The sequence below is a fragment of the Eptatretus burgeri genome, chromosome 6 (genome assembly GCF_056783735.1).
Source record: "Eptatretus burgeri isolate ZD-2024b chromosome 6, Ebu_testis_v1, whole genome shotgun sequence".
Lineage (NCBI taxonomy): Eukaryota > Metazoa > Chordata > Myxini > Myxiniformes > Myxinidae > Eptatretus > Eptatretus burgeri.
The window spans coordinates 7,229,539-7,249,734 of NC_140966.1; the positions used below are offsets into that span (position 1 = coordinate 7,229,539).

The 20,196-nt window shown below is 42.0% G+C and overlaps 1 protein-coding gene across 3 annotated transcripts in view; it reads right to left on the reverse strand.

The window, feature by feature from the left end:
- The window catches only part of LOC147024189 (uncharacterized), a 157,382-nt gene that overhangs the window by 129,826 nt on the left and 7,360 nt on the right, over positions 1-20,196 (reverse strand). For 2 of the 3 annotated variants that reach the window (XM_085883862.1, XM_085883863.1), the window contains exons 3-5: positions 12,729-12,914; positions 10,483-10,584; positions 10,223-10,314 (exon numbers count right to left, since the gene is read on the reverse strand). The exons of the other annotated variant lie outside the window; for it this stretch is intronic. The gene's annotated coding sequence lies outside the window, so the exon portion shown is untranslated. The remainder of the gene's footprint in view (positions 1-10,222; positions 10,315-10,482; positions 10,585-12,728; positions 12,915-20,196) is intronic. 3 annotated transcript variants of the gene reach the window in all.

The window sequence follows — 20,196 nt, forward strand, 5'->3', positions numbered from 1 at the left end:
GTCAACCCCATGTATGCATTTTTGCGTCCTGTATTTGTCTCTTACACCTTGATCTGTTCAGTGTACTAGCTCTTCCACAAGCCTTGACTATATACAATAAACAAAAAAAGTACTCAGTCCTTCTGAGGAGACATTAACATGGCCACCAAGAGATTAGCATTTGCTTGTGAACATTGAAGATCCCATGTCACCTTGCATAAAATGTAGGTCATTGTATACTGGTACCCTGGCCATAATTCCAAATTACTGAACCTGAATGATGGCTGCTTTGGCACGACCCAGTGATGGAGTTGTAACCTATCCAGGGTATTTTTTTGTTATGGAAACATTCATGACTAAATTGTAGGTGCCCCACATGTCCTCCAGAGGGGTATTGGAGGAAACAAACAAACAACGAAATGAGTACGTAACTACACATACACAAGTAAACAAAGTATGGTCCCCAAAATCAGATATTGTTTGCTTGGAAGGTTTTTTTTTCTTGGTCCCTTTCAGCTTCCCATAGTGTTCAAAGTAGCACTATAAATTAAAGTTCATCATTGTAGTGACTCCTGTATCTTTTCTTTTCCCTCCACAGGCGGTTACATCATAGCTCTAGATGCATTCCTGAACATCATCTGCATTTTCCAAGTCCTGCATGTACGTGACAGCTTGTTGGTTTAATGCAGACAATTAGCACTTTGTATTCCCTTGCAAGTTTTTGCCTTAGTGATTTGGTTAGGTTGTTAAAAAAATTATCACCTTGGTTGATAAAATGAGATACAGATCAGTCCTTGTTCAAAATACAACACAGCATTGTACTCCATGTTGATGAACCTGGCAGAGTAACAAGTCCCAAGTATGTTTGGTACAACAGACAATAATTTTTCCAGTTGAGTTTTAGAGACAAGTTAAATTATGACTGGTTGCAGCTTCCTTTGTGTGTGGGCATGGTTTTCTCTGCTGCAAGAGAACCACCTCCAAAGCTAAGGATAAAGTGTTGGATTTGTCTTGTTATAGTCTCATGCGTCCATTCCCCCATCTTCTGCATTTATTTTGTGCCATTGTATTGAGTTCCTGTGTGTAGACCAAAACCACCTACTCACCTGTTCATAGGTGTTATCAATTAAACGATATTTCTTGCTCTTCAGCTCTCTTTTCCACTCTCTTTCAGCTCTCATTCATGTCCAGCCAGAGTGTCTCACACTCAGCTTCAATTCCTCCCCCTTTCCTCCAACATTTGAGATCTCAATTATAAAATCACAGATGTCTCTAAAAAGTTGCTGATGCTGCTCCAGAAATTGTGTGCATTAACAAAAATGTTCTACTCTGGACAATGTGTTCTCCTTGGCAGGTCTAGCCCGATCCCAGAGGTGGTTGTTAGTTCTGACAATATGTCAATAACTCTATCCCCCACTGCCCATATTCTGTGCAAATACCTCCTAACATTCTGCAATGCCTCTGACCATGCATATCCCCAATGCAACCACTTAATGTTTGTCTTTGTGGTGTTCTGTCCACCAAACTAGAAAAGTGAAGGAAGGATTTTATATCAAAAGTAAGGATGCAATGAGCATTTCTATGGCCTTCCTGATGATTGGAAGTAAGCTGTGTCTGCAGATAAGTGGATCAGTTTTTGCACCTTGTTTATGTAATGCAGTGATGTTGTGTGACTTCCAAGCAGATAGAAGATTACCTATGGAAAATTATTGGGTGAAAAGGACAGAAAGAGGATGTGCAATAGCAACAGAGCAGGTTTTGAGGACATGTGAGCTGATGCCGTCCGGTCCAGTTGCGGAATCAGAGTTTAGGGTTGCCAGAAACTTGTTCACCTTCTCATGTGCCAAAAAACAGGGTCCAGGAGCAGTGGGTGAAACTGGGTAGGATGAGTACAGAGAATGAGGGGTTGGAGACACAACATTTGGAAGCAAACACATAATTGAGGCATTCGGACTTCTCACGAGCGGAGTCCGCTGTAGTTTCATTTGAAGAGAGGGAAGGGATGGAAGGGGAGGAGGTTACCCCAGAGACAGACTAAACAACGCATCACCAGGTTTTTGGAGGAGAGACACAAGTTTGAAAGTTCATTCTTGAGGTTGGATGGATGTTGTTTTCTGGCTCTCCCGAGAGTGGACACACACAGGGAGGGAGAGAGGGAGAGAGGAAGAGATGGAGATCACCACATATGAGGAAGAGAGAGTTGGGGTGAGAGGTTATATGTTGGGGACATGCAGATTTGAGGTGGTGAATGAGGGGAATGCAGGGAGAGGGGACATAAATTGGAGGGATGCTGAAGAGGGGGACACATAAAAGAGGTGGGGTTGGAAGGACGCAGACTTTTAGGAGATGTGGGGGAGGGTACTGACACCGTGAAAGGACGTGATGGGAATTTGACTGTCTTGAGCAGACAACCTCTTCAAACTGGACTTCTCAAGATTCCCAAACTGGACATACATAGACAAAGATCACGGATGGGTGGAAACATTATTTTTGAAAGCATGGAGAAAGGTAGTGCTGTATGTATATGAGGAGGGGTGATAGGCCAAGCGCTTCAGTGAGAAACAGGTTTGGAAAATAACATTTGTAAAGAAGAAGTGGAGGAATAGATGGTGACGAAGAAAAAGAACGCACGTGGTACTTGTGACGAAGAAACAGGAAAGTGAAGCATTTTTAATATTTTAAAAGGAAGAAAAAAAAAGAGGTGTTTCATTCAACTGAAGATTCAGTTTAGAGATATTGAAAAAAGGGAGAGATAATGAATGACAAACAGGAAATACAAGCAGAAGGAAATTCAGGCAGATTGAGATCGTTTTGGAGTGAAAAATAATGTTTTCATATTGTTTGTTTTTATTTATATTTTTGAAATTAGGAGAGGAATTGGACAATGTTGAGGAGGCAGAAATGACGATACTTAGGAAAGAAGAAGAGGAACAAGGAACACGACATCAAAACGGAAAACACAGCACATCCAAGGAGTAGGCCTGAAGCAAACACGAAAACAAATTTTTACAACACAGCACAAGTTATGATTTAACATGGAATATTGGAGAAAAACACAACACAGGGACAAAAATATAACAGAAAAACATGACTCATTCAGTTTGACTAACTTAGCTTTGATGAGGTGAAGGCAACAGCTACAGATTCAACCAATATGTGTCGCTAACTCCGAACTGGAACATTTTGCTTATCAATGAAATGAGGTGTTATTCAAAGACAGAAACTCTAAACATTTTTCCAAAGTGCTCCACTGCACCCTCCAGCAACACAAAATGTATCGACACACACACACACACACACACACACACACACACACACACACACACACACACACACACACACACACACACACACACACACACACACACACACACACACACACACACACACACACACACACACACACACGAACAAACAAACAGTCAAACCTCGACTCAGATTCTGCAACCGGTCCAGACGGCATCAGCCCACGTGTCCTAAAAACCTGCTCTGCTGCTCTTGCTCACCCTCTCTCTGTTATATTCACCCTCTCATTTGCTCAAGGTCATCTGCCATCTGCTAAGAAATCGGCAAACATTATGGCTCTGCATAAAAAAAATGTGCAAAAGCAGATCCCTGCAATGACAGACCAATCAGCCTTCTCCCAATCTTCAGCAAGGTTATGGAATCCATCATCACTTCTGACATTGAATCCTTCGGCTTCTCAAATAGCTTGATTTCCGATCATCAATTTGGTTTCAGACCAGGTCACTCTACCCTGGATATGTTGCTTCTGCTCTCCCAACAATGGATAGAGGTCCTCAATGCCGGACATGAAATCAGAGCCATATCCCTGGATATATCATGTGCTTTTGACATGGTCTGGCACCCTGCCCTGCTGACCAAACTCTCTTCCAATGGCTCGCAGACTTCCTCTCCTGTCGCAGCCAACGTGTGGCCATAAATGGAGTTCTCTCATCCCCTCTTCCTGTCCACACTGGAGTTCCTCAAGGTAGAATTCTGGGCCCTGTTCTTTTTCAGGTTTTCATCAATGATCTCTCCAACTCTCTGTAAATCCTCTTGATCTCTTTACCGATGACTCCACCCTCTGCCGTACGATCTGCAATCCCTCAGATCAGCAAGCAGCGGCTCGTTTGCTCTCTGCAGATTTGGGTAAAATTTCAAACCTCGCCTCCAAAGCCAGTCACAGACTGGGAATCCTCCATTGTGCAAAGTCCTTCCTCGGCCCACCTGAGCTCCTGACCACATAAAAGCCTTTGTCCGCAGCCTGATGGAATACTTCTCTCTCCCCTGGGTTGGTGCTCCTGCGTCTCACCTTTCTCGGCTTCACGCTGTGGAAACCAAGGCTTTTAGGATCATTGGTATCTCCCACAGTGAAGCTGAGTCTTTGGGCCTATCACCCTCTCACCACAGGCAGGGTGGTGGTGTTTTTCCTCTATCGTCTCCTCCACAGTCTCGCCCCCCCCCGCTCTGTCTGCGATATGTCCCCCCATATTTCCGCAGGGTGCTCAAGGTCCACCAGCAACCCCCTTCTGGTAAAACTACCAAAATCACGAATCACTGCTCATCTTCACTCTGTCATTCCTATTTTCTCCCGCATTTGGAATAAACTCCCATACGCACGTCAATCCCACTCTTCCCTCCAGGTCTTCAAAAAACCTGTTCACCACCACCTCAAATCTTCTCCCATTCAAAACCACGATATTTTCTAAAGTCGTTAATCCACCCAAAACACACCTCCTTCAAATCCCATGCCTTCCTTCTCGAAAGTTCCCTTTTGTGTAAAGTCCTGAAAGTTCCTGTGGTGTCCATCTTGTTTGCCGCATGTTCCCGCACAATCCCTCTCCCTCCCCCAGATCTCTTTATGTCTCTGTTCCCCACTGTTTTGTCCTTCCCTCTCCTTCCTTCTTGTTTCTTGCCCCCCTTGTTGTACGTTGTGTGTTAGCTCTCATACAAGCCTCGACAATATATCAAAAAATAAAAATAAAAAATATAACTACAGTTGGAAGCTGTCCAGCGCTCAGTGACGATCCTGAAAAGAGTCCTCGGAACAAAACTCTGAGAACAACACAACTTCGCAACATAGCCCGTGAATCACGATCCTTCACTGAAACGACGGTGGGTACTTCATGTCCCGGGAGGATTCCATTCCACCTTCTGAAACCCAATTTTTGGAGATAACACTCAATGACACACACACACACATACACTTACAATAACCTCTCCATTTCAAGCAAGGCTAATTATTCAACTTATATAATGGTGATCAGCACTCATATAATCATTGTATGAATGTACTATGTCTGTATATATGTTTGTATGTGTGCACAAACTGTACATGTGTATTGATGTATAGAGTGCGCAAGTCATTATCCTGTCATATTTCGATGAACAAAATCATAGGAAGACTAAAAGTCCGAACTCTCTATTTCCATAATTTTAAGTTGTTGGTGATCAAGATTTTTGGTAGATTGTGATTTGGAGGTCATAGTTTACAGCAAGTGAGTTTGATAATTCGGGAAGCACGTTTTGGTCGAGGAGAGGGAGTCAATGACATCATTTATAAGAGCAATTGGCACCCTCTAGAGACAATACATTGACATTACCACCTCATTTTTTGCTTTCCTTGTATTGCCTGAAGGTGATTGGTTGTATAACTGATTGGGGGAAGAATGATCATTGAGTACCAAATCTACGTTGGTAATGTTTCTGATTTTCCAACTTTATCACAAACCATTATCTCATAAAGTTTCCTGCTTCTCCCACTTACAAACTAAAGTTGTCATTCATCATTGCTGCACTGGTTTTCTTCCAGTTCTGAAATTTTGAAATACAGTGAACCCTCAATTATCACAGGGGTTAGGTTCCTGGAAATATGCTGTGATAGTTAAAATCACAAAAGTGGAAACCAAGGGCCAATGGGAAAATTGTGGATCGATTCCTGGGCTTCGAGAAAATATAGAGGAAGCTGGATGGCAGCAAGAAAAAAACACATCATAATTTAAATAAACATGTAAAAAAAAAAATAATAATAATAATAATCATAACAAGTCTGGAAACGGTGATGGTTCATGAGCAATGTACAGGGTTCGCCTTTTTATTTTTTGACCTTCGAGGGGACGCCACGGGCAAACTGGCGGGAATCGGGAAAAATGTAAATGATGAAAGTTGTCGTACACGAAGAGCACTACTTGCATACCAACTTTCATTCGAAACAGTTGAAAACCCTCGGAGCTCAATGCCCAGTTTATTGATTTTTTCGACATTTTCTAAGTTTGTGACCTTGTGACCTTAACGTTGGGACGAAAATGAAAAATCGAGCTCCGTGGGACTATGCAGGTGCCATTGGGCTAAGCAAATACCGAAAACCCCTGCCAGATTCGACAAACCCCTCGGAGAAGATGTAACTTGAAATCGGCTACCCCTTAAAAACACGTTTTTTGGGCGTGGCTCCGCCCATAATGGGCGCAGCACACCCATTCTCAGGAAAACACAACTAGATCATGATACAAACCTCGCACCCTAATTTTATCAGGATCGGATCAAAACCCACGGAGCTATGCTCGGGACAGACAGACAGACAGACAGACAGACACACACACACACACACCCATAACGAATATAGTGGTCACTTACTGACTCGTGAACCCCCCCCAAAAATCTATACATATATATATATATATATATATATATATATATATTTATATATATAGTGAATAACATTGATTATCTTGTCACGGAACCTGTCAAGGGATGGGATATCTTAGGCAGCAGGTGAACAGTCAGTTCTTGAAGTTGATGTATTGGATGCAGGAGAAATGGGCAGGAGTAAAGACCTAAGTGACTTTGACAAGGGCCAAATTGTTATGGCCAGACAACTGGGTCAGAGCATCTCTGAAATGGCAAGGCCTGTGGGGTGCTCCCAGTCAGCAGTGGTGAGTACCTACCGACAGTGGTCCGAGGAGGGACAAACCACAAACCGGCGACAGGGTGTTGGGCGCCCAAGGCTCATCGATGCGCGAGGGCAACGAAGGCTATCCTATCTGGTCCGAACTGACAGAAGGTCTACTGTGGCACAAGTCACAGAAAATTTTAATGGTGGTCACAGGAGGAATGTGTCACAATCCACAGTGCACCGCACCCTGCTGCGTATGGGGCTGCATAGCCGCAGACCGGTCAGAGTGCCCATGATGACCCCTGTTCAACGTTGAAAGCACCTACAATGGGCACACGAGCGTCAGAACTGGACCTTGGAGCAGTGGAAGAAGGTCGTCTGATCCAATGAGTCCCATTTTATTTTAGATCACGTGGATGGCCGTGTGCATGTGCGCCGTTTACCCGAGGAAGTGATGACACCAGGATGCACTGTGGGAAGACGACAAGCCGGTGGAGGGAGTGTGATGTTCTTGGCAATGTTCTGCTGGGAAACCCTGGGTCCGGCCATTCATGTGGATGTTAATTTGGCCCGTGTCACCTACCTAAACATCGTTACAGACCAGGTACACCCCTTCCTGGCAATGGTATTCCCTGATGGCAGTGGCCTCTTTCAGCAGGATAATGTGCCCTGCCACACTGCACACATTGTTCAGAAATGGTTTGAGGAACATGATGACGTGTTCACTGTGTTGCCCTGGCCTCCCAAATTCTCCAGATCTCAATCTGGTTGAGCATCTGCGGGATGTGCTGGACCAACAAGTCCGATCCACAGCGGCTCCACCTCATAACTTGCAGGACTTTAAGGATCTGCTGCTAATGTTTTGGTGCCAGATACCACATGACACCTTCAGGGGTCTTGTAGAGTCCATGCCTCGGCGGGTCAGCGCTGTTTTGGCAGCACACGGGGGACCAACAGCATATTAGGCAGGTGGTCATAATGTTTTGGCTCATCAATGTATATAGCACGTTAAGATTGAACTCAACATATAAACACAGTGTAAATTAAACAAAAACACTTAAGTTTTACCTTTTTAATTTATTTCAAAGCAATGAGGTGGGTGGGTGAGGATAAACATATTACGTACTCATTTGTACTGTTCTCTGCCATAAATAGAAAACACAAGACTTAGCTCAGAGATAATGGTGATGCAATAGGGTGGAGGGAGAATGGAGGTTATAAAGACGTGAATGTAGAACTTGTGATGGCAGTTGGATAATCAGGATCACGACGAAGTTGCCTGCTGCATTGCCACATAGAAGAAGGGTAAAATGATCCTTAACCACCTTGATCCAGAGCAGATCTTTCCTGTTTGGACAGGAAGGTACAAGATGGCATCCTCTCCCAAAAAAATCCCATCTCTTCGGCGTTAAAAACCTGCTCCAGCATAAATCCCTTCACCTTGATTAGTTCCTTGAGCCAGGCTTGACATGGAGCCTTCGGTCCTGGATGCCTCATGAAAACGTTGGTAAATCTACAATCCTTTCTCCCATACACTGGTCCACTCAAAATCTGAGTAAATCCATAATAGTTTTTCCCATACATCGGTCCACTCAACATCCGAGTAAATCCACAATGGTTTCTCCCATATCACCGGTCCACTCAAGGTCCAAGTTAATCCCCAATGGTGTCTCCTGTATCACTGGTCCACTCAAAGTCCACACCCTGTCGTGTCCATCTTGTTTACCACATTTACCGTGCACCATCCCTCTCCCTTCCACAGATCTCCTAATGTCTCTGTTCCCTACTTTTGTTGTGCTTCCCTCTCCCGCCCCTCTTGTCTCCTTTTCCCGTTGTTATATGTTCTGCATGTTAGCTCTTATATGATCCTCGACAAAGTATACAACAAAAGGAATTTTTTTCCGTTTGACCCTCAATCCAAACATTAAGCGCATTTTAATCCTTTCAATATGAGGATCATGGGACTGGAATAAGCCATTTGCGCTTTGCTGGCAGGAACCCTTGCATGGATATTTGACTCATTTTCACATAGTTCATTCATTGATCCCGTAATGGTGACACACATGCCCCACTTTCACTTCTTGCCGACGTATCTAACAACTCGACAATGTCATACCCTTTCTTTGCCTTTTGGCACAATTAATTTTGTCCATCATTTTACGTTTGCGCACCATTGTTATCTGTTGTGTGTCTACTAGATGTTGTAGATCTCATATTACAGGATCTCTGTATGTCATTTCCAGTTCGATGACTATTCATTTTTAAATTTAGCTTTGTTCCCATATGCTGGTCTAATTGCTACAATTATCGGTGTGCAAGAAACAACAAAAAGGCTCGTTATGGGTGGTAGTCATATGTGGATGCAAACAATGACTCATCTCCGTTCAAAAACCATGATTGGCTGAAATGAAATACCACGACAACTAAATTGGAACTCAATATGTTACTCGTGATTGGTCAAAATCCATGATATCACAACCCACAATTTTGGAGGGTTTACTGTACAAATAATTCTATAATCGTAATCATAGCCATTCTTCTTTCTTGTTTTCTATATCTTGTACTTATTTGTTTCTAACTTTCTCATTCTGCTATTATTTCTGTTTCAGCAAGGAAATGTTTTTTGTGGTTTTAGCAACCTCACAAAGCCTGATGTTTGCTTAGTGGTTCAGGTGGCGGTTTGGGATCCTTGGGTCCTGAGTTCAAGCCCCGTTGGCCGTTGAATTAAAATACACCAGGAGGTTGACTCAGCCTGTCATCCTTCCGAGGTCAGCAAAATGAGCACCAGTGTACTGGTAAGGGGGACACTGCATCAGCGGCATAGCCACGTCCCAACCAATGATGCAACCAGCAGCCACAGGCTGCACTCGATAGAGAGAGGGCAACCTCACATTCACGGTGTCCTTTAACCTTTCAACGACATTTATAAGATTCATATAAAACATTATTTATCCTTTTGGTGAAGCCAATAAAGCAGAAACAGCACTTTCCAGGTCTGCTGTTGATATCAACTGGTGTAATTCCACATGAGCATTACACACTACCTCTTTTGGGTGGTCATCCATGTTCATTGCCCGGTTGAGATACCATTGAACGAATTGAACAATTGAACGAACAAACAGTATTCTGCATGAAAACGTGCCAGAAGTCATGTATACCCCTATTTAAGTACTTGTGGATATTTGTTTTTTCATTTTGTGTAAGATCCATTATTTGTATGAGATATATTTCATGAAAACATTGCAAGAAAAAAGTTTCAATTATCAGTTGGAAACATGTACACACTTACGAGTACTTTAAAAACAGGTTTTCGAAAACATGACGATGCATTAAAACACTCTGTCAAACCTTGAGAGCAACCTTCAACTCAGATGGGAGGTTGTTGGTGTGACTCTGTCAAAGCTTTGAACTGGGTGTCCCATATGCGAGCATTAGTTACCCTGCACACGTGAAGTGAAAAGCGGGGTTAAGCAATTGGTTCACTTTGTTTGTCTGTCTGTCTGTCTGTCTATGATCAAACAAACGTCAGTTTATGATCGAGGAATAACTTAATTTAAATTGAATGTTATGTTATCAACATGAATTGGAACATGAATCGGAAAATGAACCTGTAGTTTATGGCTGTTTGGAATGGCTCTAGGATCGTGCCATTCACACATGCGCAGAGAGGAGTGAGTTTTTGTCTGTCTGTCACGAGTCTGTCTGCCTGTCTGGCAATCAAACAAGGTTGAAAATCATTCCAAACAGGAAACATTGTTTTTAAGGACATCATAAAAGACACAACTACCAGGTACAAATAACTAATGTAACTTGTTAAATCAGGTGGTGCAAAAGACGCGACATTAATGGCAGTAAACTTCCGGAAATTTTTTTTTATACAACCGTTAAAATCTTTATTGTATTTAAGTTGTATTATATAATTGAACACTGCAGAACACAAATTGCCTTTTGACAATTTCAAAATGCTTCTGTTTAGCACCACTTGGACAAAATATTACGGCATTTAACATCATCTCGACCAATCCAATAAACCGCTCACAGACCCCGCCCGTGTCCTTGTTTCTCAAGACCGCATGGGGTAAGGTGTTCTATGAACTCTCTAGTTGGTAGATGTTAAAATTCCCACTTTTCATGGAGAGAACTTGAATTATCATAGGTATCCTGAACATACAGTACTATATTGCAAACAAGACAAAGAAAATCAGATTGTAGACCCTCACCTCATTGTAGACCTTGTTTAGTGTGGTGTTTGCGTAGTTTTGTGTGGTGTATTTTGTGTGGCGTTTGTGTACTAGTGTGTTACGTAATTAATAAGAGACATAAATAGAACTGCCACTTAATAACTGCTGGCAGTGATGACGAGTTAGTCATTTCAGAGAAGAAAATTTTTAAAGGTTTTTTTGTTTTTTTTTTTAAACAATATGGCTGCCAAATCACATGACTGATGACATCATCAAAAAAAATTGGTGTACCATTTTATCTCCAGATGACCCTCAAAAACGTTCATACTGATCGGATGTGGCGTTCTATATATGCAAATATGATGTCATAACGAGGGCACCCATGACGTCATAAAAATTACACTCATTCCCCATGAGGAGTACTTGCTATGTGCAAAGTTGCAATTTTTTCCTTGTTTTGGTTTCAGAGTTACAGAGTTCCAAAGTTTTTTTCATTTTTCCAACATGGCTGCCAAACCACATGACCTCTTCTCCTTCTTCTTTTGGCAGCTCCCATTAGGGGTCGCCACAGTGGATCATCCGTTATGATCCGCATAATATAATGATTTGGCACAGGTTTTACGCCGGATGCCCTTCCTGACGCAACCCTGGTCGCCTCTTACGACAAAGGGATAAAGATTGGGTTTCGCCATGATTCCGGGCTGCCCTACACCCTCTCATAGCACGGCCCAGCGCAGAGCTCCCGTCCTCAAGCGATCCTCCAACCCAAGCCTCCGAGTAGCCAGATTACAGGCGCACGCCACTACGCCCGGTGCCAAACCACATGACCTATGATGTTATAATTATCATTCAAACATTCCACATCTCCAATGGTGAAAATTTCGTCTCAATCCAACAAGCGGTTACGGAGAAAAACAAAAGTTCTGTGCTGACAAACAAGCAGATAAACAGACAAACAAACAGACAAGCCGGTAGGCAACATGGGTGGTCGCTATATAATTGCATACTAGTCATACAGTTTTTGGCGGATCATGCTGAAAATTTTTGATAAAGAGGTTGATTATAGTGCGCATAAAAGCGCAGAAGCCGATTTTTGATTTTCGATAAAAATATATATAAATATTTTTCGGATTTTTTCAAAAACTTCAAAGTCCCGTTGCTCGGCAATGATGGCGTCCATAGCAATGGTGCTCAAAAGCATACAACTAGATCCTGGTATGAAACTATCAGTAAAGTTTCAGCAAAATTGGTTGACTCCTCTGGCCTCCAGAGCTGTCCATTACATACATACAGACAGATGGAAAACCTGAGAATAACGGTAGTCTGGCGAACACCCAACAAACAAACAAACAAACAAACGGACCCAAATGCAATACCCTCTCCTTCAGCAAGGGTAATTACTGCCTGGATGTGCAAGGGCATTGCTTGAGCATCCAATACAGCTGTGCTTCAGTAATGACAACTAGTGGGCTGAAAAACTGAATTCAGACTTGAATGCCAGTCCAACATGTATTTGCTAATAAATACTTATCGAATGATCTTTGTATAACTGGCCTGATAACATCCTTTTGTGGCTTGAATTAAACCTATCAAGATGTTGCATACATTTATGCAGTCATTTGAAATTATTGGGCAAGTCAGGTGTGAGCAGCAAGAAAAGAAATGACGAGCACCTCCAATAAATATTGTTGCAAACTTGTGATGTCATGGAGTTCCCCCACCAGCCTTGAGAGATAATTTGAGAATAGAAGATTGAGAGTAACCAGGCAGTCGTCAAACTCTGCACACAGCTACTCACAGGCCTGCAAATTTACAGCTATGTCTGGATTTCGATCAGGAAGTTGACCAAAGAGGACAATCTGTGAGATATGGTCAGACAACAAGGACACACACCTCATGACATTATTCAGATCTCAATGATAATACAAGTAAAGCAAAGACTGAATAAATGGAATTGAATAAATTATATCTGAATAAAGTCTTGTGAAAAAATGACCAAGTCTTTCTTTTCTCCATAATAGTGGGGCAGCAGGCAACAATTGGGCACAACCATCGAGGGGATAAATAAACAAGAAAGGAAGAGGGAGGCATATATATGTATGTATATATATATATATATATATATATATATATATATATATATATATATATATATATATATATATATATATATATATATATAGATAGTGGTATTCACAGGACTTGAACAGTCCCGCCAACGTAAAACGAGCCGAAACGATGGAGGCGGTTTATTTTTTATAACCCAAGGATGGCGGTTTTAATCGCTCTCCAACAAACGGGACGAGGAAGGTGGCACGAGCCACTTTTCACTGAGTTAATAATGTTTATTTCTCTAACCAGAACGATAAAAAGACTCGGCAAGAGGAGGGATCCAGGGGCGATTCGACAGGAGGTGGGGTGGATTCGGGCGTGGGGGGAACACAACCAATTCCAATGGATATACAAATCTCAAACCCTCTAAGGCACCAGGTACACACACACACACACACACACACACACACACACACACACACACACACACACACACACACACACACACACACACACACACACACACACACACACACACACACACACACACACACACACACACACACACACAACCTAGCTAGTGGTCAGGCTTGCCCGCGGTGTCGACGTAACAGTCACTGGATTGGTGCCGGACGAGCTGGCGTTGCGCTCGTCAGGGGCAGGAGACACGGTGGTGCCGAGGTTCCGTCAACCCTTCCGCGCAGAACCGCGGTTTCCGGCCTCTTAGCTCCAACCAGCCACCGTGGTGGTGTCGACCTCCTGGTGTAGGCCCAAGACCGCTCACAGCCGCCAAGGAGCCAGTTCTAGCGCCAAGATGCGAGCAGGAGAGGGAGGCAGGTCCGCCCGCCGTTCGGTCCCGTACTCCGAGCCAGCAGAACTCCAGAGCCAACCGAGGTGAGGCACGAGGCACAGCAAGGGCACGAGACACGATGAATCCAGGAACGAACCAGCGCAACGAGAGAGCGTGCTCAGAGACAAACAGCCTCGACCAGATGCTTTCTCCTCTATATCTCTTCTTCCTCTCCCAATCAGCACGTTTTTATACTCGAGTCCTCGTCACTTCCAATCGAGCCCTTTTATTGGCCCTCTGCCGTCGCCTTCCGCCAATCGTGATCAAGGGGCGGAGCCATCCGCAGCACTGTCCTGTTATGTCACGGCAAGTTTTCAGGGAATACTAAAAGGGGATACGCATAAACACTTATCCTAACCCGTCTCCTATCTAATTACGTGACAATTATGATATTCCCCTTAAAGAAATGGACATTTACTAGACAATTTATCAACACTGAACTGCTACTTATAACATCGAGATCCTGGTACAACTCGAACAGCATGGCATACCTAATTAAACATCCTAATTACGCTTTGAATGCATACCCCTCCCCTCAGACGTAACAATATATATATATATATATATATATATATATATATATATATATATATATATATATATATATATATATACACACACACATATATATGCACAAGATGCCCCGTGAACCCGTTGATAAAAAAAAATCATTTCAACAACAAAAAAAAAGAAAAAAAAATATCTCCAGCGATCTATACCGCTGAGGTTATTTGCATTGATCAAATAATCCCAGAGTACTTGACTGAATCGGGAATTGATTTTTTAATAATTTTTTCATTGCCCGATTTGAGCGAAACTTGATATTGCGCGTCAATGTGAAAAAAAAAAAACGGAGAAAAGAAAGTCGAAGAAATTATTGTGCCTAATCTTCTAAACACAATTTTATTTATTAACAAACACAAAAGTATTAGATCAAAATGGCGATGTTTATTTTATGCTTAAAAATAAATCGTTATTTGTCTATACTAAATGTTTGTGATTTTTTTTAAAGATCATTTCAAGAAAAATAAAGATAGCTCCAGCGAACTATACCACTGAGGTTGTTTGCATTGATCAAATTTTCCCGAAGAGTACTTGACTGAATCAGGAATTGATTTTTAAATAATTTTTTCATTGCCCAATTTGAACGAAACTTGATACTGCACACCGCAGGAGAATGGTGAGTAAATTGGGCCGAAATTTTTTGCAATATTGTGGACCATTTTGGCTGAATTTTGGGAACATACATGCATACATACATACATACATACATACATACATACATACAAGATGAGAGTTTTAGTAATATACAGAAGATATATATATATATATATATATATATATATATATATATATATATATATATATATATATATATATATATATATATATATATATATATATATATATATATATATATATATATGGAGGAAACACTGAAATGAGCAAGTAAGAGTGTTGGGTAATAGAGATCATTGTTCAGGATGGTGATGACATGAGGTGAGGGTGTCTGCTTGAAGCACTGGAGGGAAGAGTGGGAAAGAATAGCCTCTGGGAAGTGGTTCCATAGATGGGAGAAGTAAAGAACAAAGAAATTGAGGTGTGCAGTCAGCTTGGATTTTGAAAGTTTAACCACAAGGGGTTATTGGAAGAAAGCAGGCATGCTGGAGTTGCCGGGGAAGATCAGAGAATTGAGAGAGCAGAAGAAGCAACATTAGAAAGAGGTGGGAAAAAACAGACTGTCGACTGACTTGTGATGTGAAAGCAACATACCTTGTGCATTTGTGGGAAGTTCCAATAGTGTTCAGAGCTACAGATTTCACAGAATCTGGGAAAGACATGTGATGCTTGGGGCACCAGCCAATAGGGAAGAGCAGTACTCCATCATGGAGGTATGGACAAAGGTCATGTTTACTGGGTGTAGCTCTGATGTTTCCAAGGAAAGACTTGGATCGATGGACGATGCCCAATCTGTAGCTGGCTTTACAGGCCAGCTTTGCTTTGCGGTTGGCCCATGAGAGATTATGCCTGATGGTGAGGCCTAGAAGTTTAAGAGATGGAACCTCTTCCATTGGCTGACCATGGAAATAGGTGGGTTCATTTGATGACTACTTTCTTAAATTATGATGAACTAAAAAGTTGAAATAATCATACCAATGTAGTTACTCCATGCACATGAAGCAAAAAGAATGCTTAAGGAATTGGTTAATATCTGTCCTTCTGTCTGTCTTATGAGTTTATGATTGAGGAGCAATTAATTAAAATTGAAAGTTATATTTTGAACATGAATCGGAACATGAATCGGAAGACAAGTCTGCCGTTTTACCATAATTTGGCTCTGAAATTGTCCCAATAACAAATGCGCAGATTAGAGTGAGATAATATTTTTACTCTGTCTGCCTGCCTGGCAGTTAAGCAAAATTGAATTCCAAACCGGAAACTTGCAGTTTTTATGGATGTCATAAAGGACATAAACAACAGGTAGGAAGCAATTATGTAATGTGTTAAGGCCCTGTCAAACCTTGACGATTTAGCCAGCGTATGCCTGACGTATGAAAAATTTGGCTAAAACGCTGGCACACGTGGAATACGTTATGGGTAAGTTTGTATACGTTAAGAGCACGCTGGCATACGTCGTAGTACGCTGGCATACGTCGTAGTACGCTGAGCTGTTAAACAAATTTTCCATGCTTGAAATTTTTCGACGTATGCCAGCATATGACTCACACGTTCTGCATAACGCTGGCCATAAGTTGTAGGCACGTTACGCGATCGTCGACACACGTTACTTGTAAGTTACTCATAAGTCGAAACACGTCGATGTAATGTTTAGCGTACCCGAAACTTATTTCTAACCTATGCGTAACGTGTTGTAGGCACGTTATGCGATCGTTGACACACGTCAACACACGTTACTTGTAAGGTACTCATAAGTCGAAACACGTCAAGGTAATGGTTAGCATCAGTGTTCCAAACTCGCTGGTTTTTATTTTTTCTTTTCATCTTGCCAAAACGAAGTTTTTGCAAGATATGTTAGTCAGCTTGTATGTTTTTTTGTTTATTTGTTTGTTTGTCTGTAATCACGTATAAAAAATTCTGAAGAGCACAGTTATCATTGGAAATTTTTGTAACTTCGCATATCAGAGGCCTAGAGAGGTCCCTTTCAGTGCACAAAATTTTGAAGGTCAAAGTCAAAGGTCAAGGTGACTGTCGCAAATCAGGGGAGTCGACGAAACCCTTATTTTTTGAGTAATTTTGATCGGATCATCTTCAAACTTCATGGGAATATAGTTCATGGTCTGGCGCTCAGCTGATTAATTTTGGTGGCGATTGGCCTTGACCTTCATGGTTAGCGCCTGAGGTCAAACATATTTGACCCCAAGGTCAAATTTTCAAGTTTTAGGAACCATATCGTGTAGTACCTCAAATTGAACACCTCGATGAGTGTTTTCTCGATATGTCAAGCTTGAGACATTATGACGTCATTTGGTGACGTTATGAGGCAAACGCATATTTTTCATGGTTACTCTGTAGAACGATTCTCATCGGAATCTCTCGTAGGCAGATATTCCTCAAGGAGTCGCTCCTGGTGGATAGCAGCTCTGTTCACCTCAGTGTGACCTTAAAGAAGTCACACGTGGTCACCTTTTGGCAAGATATGGGTCACCCTGCGGGTGACATTGTTTTTATTTTCTTTTTCTTCGGTAGGACGGTGATGTTGACACTTCGATTTCTAGTGCGGTTATCATATAATATAAATAAAAGGCTGCCGCTGAACTATTTAAATCATAACCGCACTTTTTTTTACTGAAAAACATGCTGAAAATTTCTCGACGTACTCGGCATATGCCAGCTTACTACGATGTATGCCAGCGTGCTCTTAACGTATACAAAACTTACCCATAACGTATTCGACGTGTGCCAGCTTGGTTCGGCAAATTTTTCATACATCGGCATACACTGGCTAAAACGTCAAGGTGTGACAACGGCTTCACACTTCGATGTCTAGTGCGGTTATGATTTTAATCGTCGAGCCGCAGCCTATTAATAGCCTACGCCACGTGATCGTCGGCGATATGCATAAGTTACCCTATCATTGGGCATAGGTTGTGAACGCCGACAACACGCTCAGCATTCATTGGTATAAGTTATCTATATGTGATTGAAACGTTCTGTGTACGTTACTAATACGTTATGCATATGTCCAACATGTTATTATACACCCAGAACTTAAAAAAAACATCAATAGTTCAGCATATGCCAGCGTTTTACATACATTTTGATACCTTGCTATATTCTGGCTAAAACGTCAAGGTGTGACAGCCCGTTCAGGTAGAGTGATGTAATAGACACTGGGGAACCGATGGTAAAACCTGGAATTAATTTATTTATAAGCCTTTAAACTTCTTTAAGCCTCAATCTAGAGGATTCTCGGTCTTCGTGGGGTGCCACCAAAGCTGATCAATCTGATTTCTGAACTATTTACTAAGAGTGCTGTGAGGTGTGGTGGTTCCATCTCTGACTTATTTCCAGTTGTCACTGGAGTTTGGCAGGGGTGTGTACTGGCCCCCACACTTTTCAGTGCTTGTGTGGACTCAATTCTGGGAAGGATGTTGGAGAGATCAAGTTTACGTGCATCATTTGGGAATGTCAATATATCTGAACTTGATTTTGCAGATGATGCAGTCATCTTTGTGGAGATGCTGGATATCCATATGGGGGCCCTCCAGATACAGAATGGGAAGTAGGAGCCACTGGGATTGCAGATTTCCTGGGTCAAAACGAAGATCCAAGCTTTCAATGACATCTTGGATGCTACTATCTTGTTTGTACCTGTTTGTGGTGAGGATATTGAGGTCACAAAGAGATTCACTTACCTTGGCAGTGACATTCATGTGTCCGCATGTTGTGAGCCAGAGGTCGATAGACGTCTGGGTTGGGGCTGGTCATGGATTCATGGATTTTCTGGATCATGGGATGTGGCTCTGTGACCTATGCAGGAGGATGAAAGTCCGAGTCTTCAGTCCTTGGTGCTTCCAGTCTTGCTCTATGGATGTGAGACTTGGACTCTGACGAAGGATCTGAGACAGACACATAACTCCTTTGGTACCAGGTCTCTTCGGAGACTAGTTGGCTCTCATTAGTCAGATTTTGTGTCCAATGAGCAATTGCTGAGAGAGATTCAGCCATGCTCAGCTGTGGCTGTATGGACATGTGGCTTGCTTTCCTGACGCTGATCCTGCTCACCAGATTCTCTCAGCGAGGGAGTCTCATTGGTGGAGGAGACCAATCGCCCGACCACATACCTCATGGTTGCAGCAGGTTGATTGGCATCTCAAGGAGATGGGGATGGGCCAGGCATCTGCCTGATGGATGGCGAGACGGAGGCCCCTGCAGTACCGGCGGAAAGTGGACCCAGCGACGTGCTGCTCTGGCACATGCTCACATACCTGATCTCACCTAAACCTAAACCTCTTTAAACCTTTATTATAATTTAATTAAATACTTGAAGACTGTAGAACACAATTATCGTCTTCATAATACTTCAAAGAACCATGCTATCTCTGTCGATATATAGCAATAGAGGGTGCAGCATGAGTATTGGGGTGAAGAAGAGTGTGGTTATGTATGATGTTGATTATGGTTATGCCATTATCAAGTCATTGTGGTTATGTATGATATTGATTGAAGCTGTGTTCTAATGTAATCAATAACGCCTCCATCTCCAAAATTTACACTCAACATCATCTTATTACAGTGTATTTGGATGGTTGGTGTATAAAACAGCTTCAGTCGGGCTAAAGTTTCTGGATTTTTTTCAACGATCTTTAAAATCATTATTTTATTAAAATTGAACTGCAGGAGGGCCTTGTCGTTCAAGGGTATCCCCTTCATGGATTTGCTCTGTCTTGCTCTTTCATCTTGCGATGAATTTATTGAGGCAAGTTTTGCGGATAGCGGTCAATGTGCTCGAATAATCGTGGGTTGTTGAACTATTTTTACATTTATTCACCTAATTAGCATGGGCTGTCAACACAATAACCCCTAAAACCCCCCTATAACACCATCATCATTATCATGTCCATTAACTCATCTTTATCGTCACCATCATCATCATCATCATATTAATGGTTTAAATTTATCATGATTAATTAGAGGTAAGTTTCGTGATTTTAATAACTCAATAAATTAACTTTATTTTATGTTCTTTATGCAGGAAAATAGTAGTTTATTTTATG